This window comes from Bufo gargarizans, chromosome 3 (genome assembly GCF_014858855.1).
Source record: "Bufo gargarizans isolate SCDJY-AF-19 chromosome 3, ASM1485885v1, whole genome shotgun sequence".
Lineage (NCBI taxonomy): Eukaryota > Metazoa > Chordata > Amphibia > Anura > Bufonidae > Bufo > Bufo gargarizans.
The window spans coordinates 20,630,845-20,645,706 of NC_058082.1; positions in this window are offsets into that span (position 1 = coordinate 20,630,845).

Consider the following 14,862-nt stretch of genomic DNA (forward strand, 5'->3'; position numbering starts at 1 on the left):
TTTCAAAGATCTTGAGAATGAGTCCTTAATTATCTTACAGATAAGTGGTGTGATAGTTTTATGGTCTCTAAATTGATGTTATCTCAGAGACCTGGTGCCTCGACTATGTCTATAGAAGACTCTTTAGATCACAAGAGCCACCAAGATCCCCAGAAGTCAACTTCTCCAATACAATGAAAAATCTGTAAAGAATAAATCAAGGCAACTGGACTTACTGTAGATTTCTTGAAAACGTTTCACTCGTTCTTCCAACGAGCTTTCTCAATTCTGAGTGACTGTACAAGAATTCTCTGGGAAAAAATATGTAACTGAATCAACATCTGGTAATTATACCCAGCATGGGGTTAGAGGTCATTATACCCAGCATGGGGTCAAAGGTGTTGATTCCACCAGAAAGCTCGCTGAAAGAACGAGTGAAACGTTTTCAAGAAATCTACAGTAAGTCCAGTTGCCTTGATTTATTCTTTACAGATATACAATGACCTGGATAAATAAGAACCTTCACAGACAATACAATGAAAAGAAACAGAACCAGCGCATACCTCTGGTCGTGACCTACAACCCACAACTAGAGGTACTGAGGAAAACTGCCAAAAAATTACATCATGTCCTACGTAAGGATGATCAACTAAAACAATTTTCCCAGATCTCCCCTTACTAGCTTACCGACAACCTACAAATCTAAGGAATATTCTGATCAGATCATGTTCCACGCCATGTACTACAGAAAAAGGAACCCTTCCCTGTAATATAAGAAGATGCAAAACCTGTTCCCATATAATGACAACAGATAAAATCCGGATCCCCAACACACAGCAGGACTATAAGATTGATGGAACATTCACATGTTCTACATCTAATGTTGTTTATCTGATTCTCTGCACTAAATTTCCTGTTGGAGGCCTCTACATTGGAGAAACAGGACAGAAACTCAATGCAAGGATGAGGTCCTACCACCACATAATTAAAGAGAAGAAGCTACACTTTCCTGTGGCTAAACATTTCTGTAGCCCAGGACACAATGAAGAACACATAAAAGTTATCATATTAAAAGGTAACTTCAAATCCCAAAGAGCTAGAAGAATTTGGGAATACAAATTTATAACACTTTGAAAACTGGACTGAATTTGTCCCCTGGATTTATAACACACTACAAGATCTAAAGAGTCATCTAAAGAGTCTTCTATAGACATAGTCGGGGCACCAGGTCTCTGAGATAAGATCAATGTAGAGACCACTTATCTGTATGATAATTAAAGAGGACCTTTTACCAGAAATAAACTTCTAAAGTAACTATACAGGAATGTAGAGCGGCGCCCAGGGACCCCCCTGCACTTACTGTTATACAAGGGCGCCGCTCCGTTCTCCCGTAATTGCCTCCGGTATCTTTACAGTTAGGCTCCACCCAGGGGAACCTGCCGTCGGCTCATTCTCCCAGCTCATAGCCTGAGAGAGAGCTGAGCGCTGTGATTGGCCAGCGCTGCAGCATGGGAGAAGGAGGCGCCGGCAGGTTCCCCTGGGTGGAGCCTAACTGTAAAGATACCGGAGGCAATTACCGGAGAACGGAGCGGCGCCCAGGTATAACAGTAAGTGCAGGGGGGTCCCTGGGCGCCGCTCTACATGCCTGTATAGTTACTTTAGAAGTTTAATTCTGGTGAAAGGTCCTCTTTAAGGACTCATTCTCAATATCTTTGATATGTTGTTCTGTTATTTTTCAAATGTCCATTCATTCCCCCATGTCTCTGTTCGTAATGTACTTATATTGCTGTTTCTTCATATATTCTTGTAGTACGCCTGATGAAGAGACTGGTGATGTCTCTGTTCTTATTGTACTTACACTCACCTAAAGAATTATTAGGAACACCATACTAATACGGTGTTGGACCCCTTTTTGCCTTCAGATTGTCTTAATTCTACGTGGCATTTATTCAACAAGGTACTGATAGCATTCTTTAGAAATGTTGGCCCATATTGATAGGATAGCATCTTGCAGTTGTTGGAGATTTGAGGGATGCACATCCAGGGCACGAAGCTCCCGTTCCACCACATCCCAAGATGCTCTATTGGGTTGAGATCTGGTGACTGTGGGGGCCATTTTAGTACAGTGAACCCATTGTCATGTTCAAGAAACCAATTTGAATTGATTCGAGCTTTGTGACATGGTGCATTATCCTGCTGGAAGTAGCCATCAGAGGATGGGTACATGGTGGTCATGAAGGGATGGACATGGTCAGAAACAATGCTCAGGTAGCCCGTGGCATTTAAACTATGGCCAATTGGCACTAAGGGGCCTAAAGTGTGCCCAGAAAACATCCCCCACACCATTACACCACCACCACCAGCCTGCACAGTGGTAACAAGGCATGATGGATTCATGATCTCATTCTGTTTACGCCAAATTCGGACTCTACCATTTGAATGTCTCAACAGAAATCAAGACTCATCAGACCAGGCAACATTTTTCCAGTTTTCAACAGTCCAATTTTGGTAGCCTCTTTTTCCTATTTGGGAGATGAGTGGTACCCGGTGGGGTCTTCTGCTGTTGTAGCCCATCCGCCTCAAGGTTGGGGGTGTTGTGGCTTCACAAATGCTTTGCTGCATACCTCGGTTGTAACGAGTGGTTATTTTAGTAAACGTTGCTCTTCTATCAGCTTGAATCAGTCAGCCCATTCTCCTCTGACCTCTAGCATCCACAAGGCATTTTCGCCCACAGGACTGCCGCATACTGGATGTTTTTCCCTTTTCACACCATTCTTTGTAAACCCTAGAAATGGTGTCACGGCTGAGGATGGGGAAAACCCATGACGGAAGATGTTAGTCACGACTTGGCCAGAACCACAGAACTAGGGAGCAGGTCACCTCCTATTGCTTCCCTAATCTGACCCTAACTCCTAGCTACATGAGCCGACCTTGAAGGTAGGAGGGCTCATGCTCTGGAACCTCGGGTCACTACTAGCCCTCCGCAGGTCCCTAAGCTAGGAGCTGGGTAGACTACCTGTTGCTCCTGGACATGGAGCAATAGGAGTCTAAGATGGCCAAACTATAAAGACAGGGGAAACAGAAACAGTAGTATGGCAATGGCACCTACCTGCCACAGACACAGAGCCAGGGACCCAAGTAAAAGTGCTGCTGTCCCAAACACAAAAGACAGAGCACACACACCACACAGGACACCAGGAAACCATACACTGCAATAAATAGACAGAACACACAAACACATCCTCAGAACATTGTGTATAACAATACATAACAATTTGTTTATGACCACAAGGGTGGCCCCCACTGGCAGATGTAATTACCAGAAGGGTGTCTCCAGCAAAGCATGGCTGAAGAACCCCTCAGCTTCTGATCTCCAAAGAGGCTTTATAGCCCAAAGTGGCCACACCCACACAGACACACACAGGAGAGGGAATTAACCCTTCCAACACTAACCAGGGAGTGAAACCACTTAAAGGGGAAGTGTCCAAATGAAGATCACACTGCAGCTGTTACAGCAGGCAACGACATGGGTGGCAACCATGTCCTGGGAGTCAGCCAGAAGGCCGAGACACTGCCACCACATGTACATCATACCAAACGTTGCCACGGGCAGCCACAGTGAAGGGAAGAGTCACAGTGCACACCTAACATAACACCTAGTGCACACCAGACATACAAAGTGCATAACATACACACACAAGCCAAGAGCAACCACATGCACAACATAGCAAGCTGCCAAGATACAGCTCAGGCTGCTATGCCGCCACATAAATACTGTTGCCAGCGGCAACCACAGGTGATGCAAATACCACAGCCCTCACCTGTGATTGACAACCAGACCAAACTGCTGACAACCGCATGCGGTTCAGGAGTCACGACCATGACCATGGCTGTGACAAATGGTTGTGCGTGAAAATCCCAGTAACTGAGCAGATTGTGAAATACTCAGACCGGCCCGTCTGGCACCAACAACCATGCCACGCTCAAAATTGCTTAAATCACCTTTCTTTCCCATTCTGACATTCAGTCTGGAGTTCAGGAGATTGTCTTGACCAGGACCACAACCCTACATGCATTGAAGCAACTGCCATGTGATTGGTTGACTAGATAATCACATTAATGAGAAATAGAACAGGTGTTCCTAATAATTCTTTAGGTGAGTGTATATTGCTGTTTCTTCATATATTCTTGTAGTACGCCTGATGAAGGGACTGGTGATGTCTCGAAAGCTCGCTATGTAACATCATTACTTCTATTTTTGTCAGCCATTAAAAGGTATCAAACCTTTTGTTTCTCTAACGTTGGGTTCAGAAACAGGCAAGGCAAGAACCAATGATTCCCTATGGGAATGGCTCTCACCTGGGCGTTTTACAGCGCGTACGATCGCGCTGTAAAACGCCCGACGCTCAAACAAGTGCTTGAGCTTTTTTTTGGGCGTTTGTCGCGCGTTTCCGCACATAGAAATTCGGGAACGCGCGACAATGTGTGAACGCCAGTCTCTGTATGCGCGATTGTAAACGCCCGTACAATCGCGCATACAGAGCGCTCGTTTCAGAACGCTCAGGTCTGAACCCATTCTAAGGGTCCATTCACATGTCCGCAGTGTTTTGCAGATCGGCAGATTGCGGATCTGCTAAACACTGGGCCGGCACCCCAATGGAAAGGTCAATTCTTGTCCGCAGCTGCAGACAAGAATAGGGCATGCTAAAAAAAATTCTGGAAGTTCAGGGCTGCAGACCAGGAATGCGGATGTGGACAGCACACTGTGTGCTTTCTGCATCTTTTCCGACCCCATTTAAAATGGATGGGTCCGCAATTATGCGGAACGGATCGGACCCATTCTATGAACGTCTGAATAGACCCTTAAGAGCACTAAACTAGTTTTCTATTGGCTAACTTTTTCCTTTTTCCTATGTACAGCAATATAATGTAAGCTGTGCGTAACAGTATTATGGGGACTGTGTACAGCAGTATAATGTAGGCTGTGTATGACAGTATTATGTGGGTTGTCTACAGCGGTATAATGTGGGCCATGTACAGTTGTATCATGTGGTCTGTATTTAATGGCAATTTGTGGGCTATGTACAGTTATATAACAGCTGTACATAGCTCAGGTTATATAACTGTACACAGCTCTGCACAGAGGTATTGTGTGGGCTCTGCACGGAGGTATTGTGTGGGCTCTGCACAGAGGTATTATGTGGGCTCTGCACAGAGGTATTGTGTGGGCTCTGCACAGAGGTATTATGTGGGCTCTGCACAGAGGTATTGTGTGGGCTCTGCACAGAGGTATTATGTGGGCTCTGCACAGAGGTATTATGTGGGTTCTGTACAGAGGTATTATGTGTGCTCTGCACAGAGGTATTATGAGGGCTCTGCACAGAGGTATTATGTGGGCTCTGTACAGATGTATTATGTGGGCTCTGCACAGAGGTATTGTGTGGGCTCTGCACGGAGGTATTGTGTGGGCTCTGCACAGAGGTATTATGTGGGCTCTGCACAGAGGTATTGTGTGGGCTCTGTACAGTAGTATTACGTAGGCTTTGTACAGTAGTTTTATGTGAGCTCTGTACAATGGTATTATGTGGGCTCTGTACAATGGTATTATGTGGGCTCTGTACAATGGTATTATGTGGGCTCTGTACAGTAGTTTTATGTGAGCTCTGTACAATGGTATTATGTGGGCTGTGTACAGTGGTATTTTATGGGCTTTATACAGACATATAATGTCAGCACTGTATAGCAGTATTATGTGGGCTTTGTATTGCAGTATTATGTGTGATTTGTACAGCTGTATAGCAATATTATAGGCAGGGCCGTCTTAAATATTGATTGGACCCTGGGCAAAAATTTACTTGGGCCCCCTGGATCCCGCCTTCCCACACCTTAGCAGGCAATCACGCCCTCCACCATAACACACACACAAAAAATCCACACATCTGGTAGAGTACAGTGAATGACTGTAAATACTTCCAGTTCTGAAGACTCCAGCGGCTCAGGATCAGTGGTCTGGGCAGCTGGGCTCAGGCTGGAAGTGGGCACCGCTCTGCAGGAAGGAGACCAGGGCTCGGCTCACCCTAGTGTTACAGTGCACCCCAGCACCCCACAGTATGCAGTATAGCACCCTATAGTATGCAGCAACCCACAGTATGCAGTATAGCACCCTATAGTATGCAGCACCACACAGTATGCAGTATAGCACCCTATAGTATACAGCACCACACAGTATGCAGTATAGCACCCCACACTATACAGTACCCCACAGTACAGGGAGTGCAGAATTATTAGGCAAATTAGTATTTTGACCACATCATCCTCTTTATGCATGTTGTCTTACTCCAAGCTGTATAGGCTCGAAAGCCTAGTACCAATTAAGCATATTAGGTGATGTGTATCTCTGTAATGAGAAGGGGTGTGGTCTAATGACATCAACACCCTATATCAGGTGTGCATAATTATTAGGCAACTTCCTTTCCTTTGGCAAAATGGGTCAAAAGAAGGACTTGACAGGCTCAGAAAAGTCAAAAATAGTGAGATATCTTGCAGAGGGATGCAGCACTCTTAAAATTGCAAAGCTTCTGAAGCGTGATCATCGAACAATCAAGCGTTTCATTCAAAATAGTCAACAGGGTCGCAAGAAGCGTGTGGAAAAACCAAGGCGCAAAATAACTGCCCATGAACTGAGAAAAGTCAAGCGTGCAGCTGCCAAGATGCCACTTGCCACCAGTTTGGCCATATTTCAGAGCTGCAACATCACTGGAGTGCCCAAAAGCACAAGGTGTGCAATACTCAGAGACATGGCCAAGGTAAGAAAGGCTGAAAGACGACCACCACTGAACAAGACACACAAGCTGAAACATCAAGACTGGGCCAAGAAATATCTCAAGACTGATTTTTCTAAGGTTTTATGGACTGATGAAATGAGAGTGAGTCTTGATGGGCCAGATGGCTGGATTGGTAAAGGGCAGAGAGCTCCAGTCCGACTCAGACGCCAGCAAGGTGGAGGTGGAGTACTGGTTTGGGCTGGTATCATCAAAGATGAGCTTGTGGGGCCTTTTCGGGTTGAGGATGGAGTCAAGCTCAACTCCCAGTCCTACTGCCAGTTTCTGGAAGACACCTTCTTCAAGCAGTGGTACAGGAAGAAGTCTGCATCCTTCAAGAAAAACATGATTTTCATGCAGGACAATGCTCCATCACACGCGTCCAAGTACTCAACAGCGTGGCTGGCAAGAAAGGGTATAAAAGAAGAAAATCTAATAACATGGCCTCCTTGTTCACCTGATCTGAACCCCATTGAGAACCTGTGGTCCATCATCAAATGTGAGATTTACAAGGAGGGAAAACCTCTCTGAACAGTGTCTGGGAGGCTGTGGTTGCTGCTGCACGGCTTTTGAGTGTCCTTGCAAAGAAAGGTGGCTATATTGGTCACTGATTTGTTTTTGTTTTGTTTTTGAATGTCAGAAATGTATATTTGTGAATGTTGAGATGTTATATTGGTTTCACTGGTAAAAATAAATAATTGAAATGGGTATATATTTGTTTTTTGTTAAGTTGCCTAATAATTATGCACAGTAATAGTCACCTGCACACACAGATATCCCCCTAAAATAGCTAAAACTTAAAACAAACTAAAAACTACTTCCAAAAATATTCAGCTTTGATATTAATGAGTTTTTTGGGTTCATTGAGAACATGGTTGTTGTTCAATAATAAAATTAATCCTCAAAAATACAACTTGCCTAATAATTCTGCACTCCCTGTATATAGTAGAGCAGTATAGCAGCCCAAAGCATACAACACCTCACAGTATACAACACCTCACTGTATACAGCAGCCCAAACTATACAGGATACAGCCCCCCACACTATACAGTACAGCAGTATAGCACTCCACACTATACCGCACCCACAGTATACAGACCCCCACAGTATACAGTACAGCAGTATAGCACTCCACACTATACAGGCCCCACCACACACTATACAGGCCCCCCACACTATACAGCCCCCCCACACTATACAGGCCCCCCCACACTATACAGCCCCCACACAGTATACAGGCCCCCACACAGTATACAGCCCCCCACACAGTATACAGCCCCCCACACAGAATACAGGCCCCCACACAGTATACAGCCCCCCACACAGTATACAGACCCCACACAGTATACAGCCCCCCCACACAGTATACAGCCCCCCCACACAGTATACAGCCCACCACACAGTATACAGGCCCCCACACAGTATACAGCCCACCACACAGTATACAGCCCCCCACACAGTATACAGCCCCACCACACAGTATACAGCCCACCACACAATATAAGGCCCCCCACAGAATACAGGCCCCCACACAGTATACAGCCCCCCCACACAGTATACAGCCCCCCACACAGTATACAGCCCCCCACACAGTATACAGGCCCCGACACAGTATACAGCCCACCACACAGTATACAGCCCCCCACACAGTATACAGCCCCACCACACAGTATACAGCCCACCACACAATATAAGGCCCCCCACAGAATACAGGCCCCCACACAGTATACAGCCCCCCACACAGAATACAGCCCCCCACACAGTATACAGACCACCACACAGTATACAGCCCCCCACACAGTATACAGCCCCACCACACAGTATACAGCCCCCCCACACAGCATACAGACCCCCACACAGTATACAGACCCCCACACAGTATACAGCCCACCACACAGTATACAGCCCCCCACACAGTATACAGCCCCACCACACAGTATACAGCCCACCACACAATATAAGGCCCCCCACAGTATACAGGCCCCCACACAGTATACAGCCCCCCCACACAGTATACAGCCCACCACACAGTATACAGCCCACCACACAGTATAAGGCCCCCCACAGTATACAGCCCACCACACAGTATACAGCCCCCCACACAGTACACAGCCCCCCCACACGGTATACAGCCCACCACACAGTATACAGCCCACCACACAATTTACAGGCCCCCACACAGTATACAGGCCCCCACACAGTATACAGACCACCACACAGTATACAGCCCACCACACAGTATACAGGCCCCCCCCAGTATACAGCCCCACACAGTATACAGCCCACCACACAGTATACAGTCCCACACAATATACAGCCCCCCACAGTATACAGGCCCCCACACAATATACAGCACCCCACTATACAGTAGTTGACAGTATATTAACATAACAGCCCCTGTCACCTTTTTCTGATGTAATCTTCACACAAAAAAGCTCCACAGTTAACTTCTGCAACACTCCTGATAGGACCTGTGATGACCTCATAGCCATGTGACCAGTAATTGCTAGGTTACTGGTCACATGGTGATGATGTCATTAAGGTCCTAGATCACAACGTTAAAGTACACAGACAGCTTGACACCTGGGGCAGTAGCTAGCAGGGCTCAAGAGGCAGCTGCCTTGGGTCCCCCAGGAACAACTGGGCCCGGGGCAGCTGCCCCTTTTGCCCCTTGGTAAAGACGGCCCTGATTATAGGGGCTCTCTACAGCGATACCATGTGAGCTCTGTACAGAGGTATTATGTGGGCTCTGTACAGAGGTATTATGTGGGCTCTGCACAGAGGTAATATAGGTATTATGTGGGCTCTGCACAGAGGTATTATAGGTATTATGTGGGCTCTGCACAGAGGTATTATGTGGGCTCTGCACAGAGGTATTATGTGGGCTCTGCACAGAGGTATTATAGGTATTATGTGGGCTCTGCACAGAGGTATTATAGGTATTATGTGGGCTCTGCACAGAGGTATTATGTGGGCTCTGCACAGAGGTATTATGTGGGCTCTGCACAGAGGTATTATGTGGGCTCTGCACAGAGGTATTATGTGGGCTCTGTACAGAGGTATTATAGGGGCACTGTACAGAGGTATTATAGGTATTATGTGGGCTCTGTACAGAGGTATTTTGCGTGCTCTGTACAGAGGTATTATGTGTGCTCTGTACAGAGGTATTATGTGGGCTCTGTACAGAGGTATTATGTGAGCTCTGTACAGAGGTATTATGTGGGCTCTGTACAGAGGTATTATGTGGGCTCTGTACAGAGGTATTATGTGGGCTCTGTACAGAGGTATTATGTGAGCTCTGTACAGAGGTATTATGTGGGCTCTGTACAGAGGTATTATGTGGGCTCTGTACAGAGGTATTATGTGGGCTCTGTACAGAGGTATTATGTGGGCTCTGTACAGAGGTATTATGTGGGCTCTGTACAGAGGTATTATGTGGGCTCTGTACAGAGGTATTATGTGGGCTCTGTACAGAGGTATTATGTGGGCTCTGTACAGAGGTATTATGTGGGCTCTGTACAGAGGTATTATGTGGGCTCTGTACAGAGGTATTATGTGGGCTCTGTACAGAGGTATTATGTGGGCTCTGTACAGAGGTATTATGTGGGCTCTGTACAGCGGTATGATGTGAGCTCTGTACAGAGGTATTATGTGGGCTCTGTACAGAGGTATTATGTGGGCTCTGCACAGAGGTATTATGTGGGCTCTGTACAGAGGTATTATGTGGGCTCTGTACAGAGGTATTATGTGGGCTCTGCACAGAGGTATTATGTGGGCTCTGTACAGATGTATTATGTGGGCTCTGTACAGATGTATTATGTGGGCTCTGTACAGAGGTATTATGAGGGCTCTGCACAGAGGTATTATGTGGGCTCTGCACAGAGGTATTATGTGGGCTTTGCACAGAGGTATTATGTGGGCTCTGTACAGAGGTATTATGTGGGCTCTGCACAGAGGTATTATGTGGGCTCTGCACAGAGGTATTATGTGGGCTTTGCACAGAGGTATTATGTGGGTTCTGTACAGAGGTATTATGTGGGCTCTGTACAGAGGTATTATGTGGGCTCTGTACAGAGGTATTATGTGGGCTCTGTACAGAGGTATTATGTGGGCTCTGTACAGCGGTATTATGTGAGCTCTGTACAGCGGTATGATGTGGGCTCTGTACAGAGGTATTATGTGGGCTCTGCACAGAGGTATTATGTGGGCTCTGTACAGCGGTATTATGTGAGCTCTGTACAGCGGTATGATGTGGGCTCTGTACAGAGGTATTATGAGGGCTCTGCACAGAGGTATTATGTGGGCTCTGCACAGAGGTATTATGTGGGCTTTGCACAGAGGTATTATGTGGGCTCTGTACAGAGGTATTATGTGGGCTCTGCACAGAGGTATTATGTGGGCTCTGCACAGAGGTATTATGTGGGCTCTGCACAGAGGTATTATGTGGGCTCTGTACAGCGGTATTATGTGGGCTCTGCACAGAGGTATTATGTGGGCTCTGCACAGAGGTATTATGTGGGCTCTGTACAGTGGTATTATGTGGGCTCTGTACAGTGGTATTATGTGGGCTTTGCACAGAGGTATTATGTGGGTTCTGTACAGAGGTATTATGTGGGCTCTGTACAGAGGTATTATGTGGGCTCTGTACAGAGGTATTATGTGGGCTCTGTACAGAGGTATTATGAGGGCTCTGTACAGAGGTATTATGTGGGCTCTGCACAGAGGTATTATGTGGGCTTTGCACAGAGGTATTATGTGGGTTCTGTACAGAGGTATTATGTGGGCTCTGTACAGAGGTATTATGTGGGCTCTGTACAGAGGTATTATGTGGGCTCTGTACAGAGGTATTATGTGGGCTCTGTACAGCGGTATTATGTGGGCTCTGTACAGAGGTATTATGTGGGCTCTGTACAGAGGTATTATGTGGGCTCTGTACAGAGGTATTATGTGGGCTCTGTACAGCGGTATTATGTGGGCTCTGTACAGCGGTATTATGTGGGCTCTGTACAGAGGTATTATGTGGGCTCTGTACAGAGGTATTATGTGGGCTCTGTACAGCGGTATTATGTGGGCTCTGTACAGAGGTATTATGTGGGCTCTGTACAGTGGTATTATGTGTGCTCTGTACAGTGGTATTATGTGGGCTCTGTACAGAGGTATTATGTGGGCTCTGTACAGCGGTATGATGTGGGCTCTGTACAGCGGTATGATGTGGGCTCTGTACAGAGGTATTATGTGGGCTCTGTACAGAGGTATTATGTGGGCTCTGTACAGAGGTATTATGTGGGCTCTGTACAGAGGTATTATGTGGGCTCTGTACAGCGGTATGATGTGGGCTCTGTACAGCGGTATGATGTGGGCTCTGTACAGAGGTATTATGTGGGCTCTGCACAGAGGTATTATGTGGGCTCTGCACAGAGGTATTATGTGGGTTCTGTACAGAGGTATTATGTGGGCTCTGTACAGCGGTATTATGTAGGCTCTGTATGGCAGCAGTATATGACTATGTATAGTATGACAATATGAACGCTGGGAGCCCATATGTGCTCTGGGGTCCAAATTAACATTTAAAATAATTGTTAATGTTCCACTTTTCTTTATTCCTCTCCTATATAACAGCATTTTCTTGGAATTCCTGGATAAATGACATCTTTCTGAAACCTTGCCTTCTTCCCTTTACTGCCGCTATCATCCTTTCAGTATATATACCTAATAGGCCTCAGTGAAGACGCCAAGGATAAAAAGCCTGACAGAAATATGCAAGTGACAAGTAAACAGTGGCATTGTAACCTGAGAATCTCTCTTCTGTTAACATGGGATGTCCTGATTCTTTCCACTAGTCAGATCTTGCGCTGAGTTCATCAGCATCTGGCGCTGAACATGCCGTCTATTCAGTGCCTGATATGGAGGCGGAATATCAATTGCCTTCATAGTGACTTTTATTGAATACTGGAAATAAGCTGAGATATAAATGAATCTGTTGTACAATGAAATATAAATGTGCAGATTTCCTTGAGAACATTCAGCTGCTTCCATTACATCCTTAGTTATGAAGGCATCTTTTTTATTACCTCCAGGGATAAACGTGATGAAGAATAGACTGGAGATTTAGGCAACTTGGATGGTGAACTTTACAGATATCGATTTGAAACTTAATTCACTGGATTCTGTAATTATTACCATGCTGGCGTTTTTATAACATGATCAGAGGAGTATTTAGGTCACTGCTTCCAACAGGGGCGAACATAGAAACCACTGGGCCCAGTGTCGGACTGGGGTACCTAGGGCCCACCAGTAAAATTTCTTTTGGGGGCCCACCATATGGATACATTCAAATATAATAAATAATTTAGCAAGTTTTTTTTTATATGAACATAGGCTGGTTGAATATATGTATGTAGTGCAGTAAGTCTACTGTGTTATGTGCCACTTGTGTAGGGGGTGGGAGACTAGGGGCCCAGCTTGCTCAAGAGCCCACCGGGGGATTCCCCTGCACCCTGTGGGCCAGTCCGAGCCTGACTGGGCCCCATAGCAAGAATCTGAATTAAGCCCCTAACCCTGCCCACTACCAACCCCTTGCCCATCCCACCTCCCATCCTGGCTCCTCCCCTGCCACACCCCCATTTGCCAAAAAAGAAATGTATACATGACCTACTGAAACCGTTAGGGATAAATATTTTTTATTTTTTTATTAACCAACTTTTATAATCCGTACTCTCATACACCGCTGATATGACAGTGCTGTATAGGAGTTAGGATCTCACTGGGGGGCAGTGAGCCATGTACAGCACACATCACTGCTCCTGCCTGTCTGCTTTGGTAAAGCCGGGCATAGATGGGCTGTGTCAGGCTTTAGCAGAGTGGGCACAGGACAGTGGACACAGGGTGCCATATGTATGTGAGCACAGATGAACGATTGCAGGGCAGGAGCCCGCATACACATCAATCCTCCTGCCTGTGTCCACTGTGCTAAAGCCGGACGTAGGCCACCCCCCACATCTTTATAGAGGACCACTATGGGGGTAACTGTGCCACACATGAGGCTTTACTGAGGACCACTATGGGGGTAACTGTGCTATACATGAAGATTTACTGAGGACCACTATAGGAGTAACTGTGCCACACATGAGGATTTCCTGAAGACCACTATGGGGGTAACTGTGCCACACATGAGGCTTTACTGAGGACCACTATGGGGGTAACTGTGCTACACATGAAGATTTACTGAGGACCACTATAGTAGTAACTGTGCCACACATGAGGATTTCCTGAGGACCACTATGGGGGTAACTGTGCCACACATGAGGCTTTACTGAGGACCATTATGGGGGTAACTGTGCCACACATGAAGATTTACTGAGGACCACTATAGGGGTAACTGTGCCACACATGAAGATTTACTGAGGACCACTATAGGGGTAACTGTGCGACACATAAATATTTACTGAGGACCACTATGGGGGTAACTGTGCCTCACATGAAGATTTACTGAGGACCACTATAGGGGTAACTGTGACTCACATGAAGATTTACTGAGGAACACTATAGGAGTAACTGTGCCACACATGAGGATTTACTGAGGACCACTATGGGGGTAACTGTGCCACACATAAGGATTTACTGAGGACCACTATGGGGGTAACTGTGCCACACATGAGGATTTACTGAGGACCATTATGGGGGTAACTGTGGCACACATGAGGATTTACTGAAGACCACTATGGGGGTAACTGTGCCACACATGAGGATTTACTGAGGACCACTATAGGAGTAACTGTGCTACACATGAAGATTTACTGAGGACCACTATAGGAGTAACTGTGCCACACATGAGGATTTACTGAGGACCATTATGGGGGTAACTGTGCCACACATGAAGATTTACTGAGGACCACTATAGGAGTAACTGTGCCACACATGAGGATTTACTGAGGACCATTATGGGGGTAACTGTGCCACACAAGGATTTACTGAGGACCACAATGGGGGTAACTGTGCTGTACATGAGGACTTATAGAGAACTACTATAAGGGTAACTGTGCCATGCAGGAGGATTTACAGA